The sequence below is a fragment of the Gekko japonicus genome, unplaced genomic scaffold (assembly GCF_001447785.1).
Source record: "Gekko japonicus isolate JY-2015 unplaced genomic scaffold, Gekko_japonicus_V1.1 scaffold336, whole genome shotgun sequence".
Lineage (NCBI taxonomy): Eukaryota > Metazoa > Chordata > Lepidosauria > Squamata > Gekkonidae > Gekko > Gekko japonicus.
Window position 1 is genome coordinate 211811 of NW_015172014.1, and position 2667 is coordinate 214477.

Consider the following 2667-nt stretch of genomic DNA (forward strand, 5'->3'; position numbering starts at 1 on the left):
TATTATTACTTTCGGCTTCTACCCCGCTCGAACCCCCTAGGGGGTCTCTGAGCGGCTTACAGTTACTCTGTTATCCCTAACTATGGCCACATCTGAATTGGGGTGGGGACTGCCCTACCAGCACCCTGTAGATGGCGCTGTTGTTCTTCTTGATCTTACAAGCATGGACTGCTTCAAAAGGGAATTAGATAAGCATATGGAGCAGAGGTCCATCAGTGGCTATTCGCCACAAGGTATAGATAGGGGCTCTGGGGCAAGTGATGCTCTGTCTTCTTGGTGCTTGGGGGGGTCAACAGTGGGAGGGCTTCTAATGTCCTGGCCCCACTGGTGGACCTCCTGATGGCACCTGGTATTTCTGGCCACTGTGTGATACAGTGTTGGACTGGATGGGCCTTTGGCCTGATCCAACACTGGCATCTCTTATGTTCTTATGAGGCGAAAGACCTCACGGGGGTATATATAACACCAGAGTCCACCCTCCAAAGCAGGCCTTTTCTCCAGTTTGCTCTAGTGGGTTTGGTGTAGTGTAGTGGTTTGGTATAGTGATTTTTTCCAGTTTGGTGTAGATTTTTTCCAGTTTGGTGTCGTGGTGAAGTGCGTGGACTCTAATCTGGGAGAGCCGGGTTTGATTCCCCACTCCTCCACTTGCACCTGGCTGGATGACCTTGGGCAAGCTGTAGTTCTGATAAGAGCTGTTCTTGGAAAAAAAGAGCAGTTTCTGTCAGAGCTCTCTCGGCCCCGCCGACCTCACAGGGTGTCTGTTGTGGGGAGGGGAAGGGAAAGGAGTTTGTAAGCCGTTCTGAGACTCCTTTGGGTAGTGAAGGGCGGGGTAGAAATCCAATCTCTTCTTCTTCTTCAGGGGAACTGACACGTGTTATCTGGAGATCAGTCATAATTCCAGATCTCCAAGCCCAGCATGAAGGCCGGCAGTCTTAAAAAGGGGACACCCTGGCAGAAGAAAGGGAGAGTGCCAGAGCACCGGAAGTCATACGTTCCGTCCAGCACCCACTTTTATACTGCCCCCTCCCTCCCTCATCTGCAAACAACTTCACAAGGGAAGCCCACCAGAACTCCCTTTAGGTGGTCCGGGCTCCTGTGCCGGCCCACAGAGGCGCAGGCTTTCTGTCTACATGGAGAAAGAAGGCTGCCTGCCTTTCCATGCCCAGGTGAAGATATGCGGAACTGGCAAAACGGGTTCCGGGGCTCAAGCCCCAAACAGGTGAGGGGGGGGGTACACTCAGCAGCTTTCCATCTTGGACAGCAGCGCTCCAGGGTCCCTGGGGCTTCCCGATTTCCAGTTCATGTTCCACTAATCTTCAGTTCAGAGTCTCTCCCCCCGCACAACCCCAATTGTGGAAAGGGCCGTCGGCCACCTGGAAAAGCTGCAATCCTGCAGTTGAGGAGGGCCGTCGTGCTAGCGTGGCAGTCCAAGGCAGAGACTCCTCGTCACACTGGAGTAAGCCACTTGGTGTCGTGGTGAAGTGCGCGGACTCTAATCTGGGAGGACCGGGTTTGATTCCCCACTCCTCCACTTGCACCTGCTGGATGACCTCGGGCAAGCCATAGTTCTGACAAGAGCTGTCCTTGAAAAAGAGCAGTTTCTGTCAGAGCTCTCTCTGCCCCGCCTACCTCACAGGGTGCCTGTTGTGGGGAGGGGAAGGGGAAGGAGTTTGTAAGCCGTTCTGAGACTCCTTTGGGTAGTGAAGGGCGGGGGATTAATCCAATCTCCTCCTCTTCTTTGTTGAATGGGGGTGTGAAAGGAGTAAGACCGACACGCGGAAGCAGTCGGATTCTGGTTTATAAACCCTCGCTAGGGCAAAACACGCTGTACAACCTCTTTTAACTTCGAAGAAACAAAGCTCCAGACTTATGTAAAAAAAAAAAAAAAGATTAATGCATGTCATTTTTCAACAGATAAAGTGAAAAAAGCAGCATAAATACAATTTTAAATATATATATAAATCAAAGAGGAGGAAAGGGTGGGTAAGATTTAAACCTTACACACACCCCCTTTGCCTCTTAAAAAAAGTTCACATTTTCTTTTTTTGGACAACCGATGCAGGCATAAATAAATAAGGGAGGGGAGGGGGGGGAGAACGAAACCATGGGGGGGGGGGAAGAAGAAGAAATTGTCAGAACGGGGGGCAAGTCCATAGTCTGAGGAGAAGGAGGCGCTATGACATTAGGTGGAGTCGGAACAGAGGGAGGTGTGCTTCTTGCTGTGGGTGTGTGTGGTGTACGGTGTGGTGGGTGGGGGTGGGGTGAGGGGACAGTTTGATTATCAGAGCTTGGCCGTAGAAACAGAGATCCAGTTCTGGCTCTGTTTACTCACAGGAGTGCTTTCCACACAGGCACTCCCTCCCCAGAAGGGACTGCATCACTCACATGCCAAACAACTTGGGATTGTCCAGGACCACCTTAGGGACGCACATAAATGGTGCCAAAAACCAGAGGAGAGGAGGGAAGTCCACCTCCGCCGAGAATCCCAAACACAAACGGTTTTTAAAACAAAGACGGACAGACACCGAAGGAAGGCAGGAAGAGTGACCCCGACATCCCGAGTCCCCCTGTGCTCTTTTCTGGGAGGGGTGACTGAACCCCCCCCGCTCCTGCTGACTGCCGATGGGTTCGGCCCAAAGGCCCCCCCCCCCGATTCTGAATTGTCGC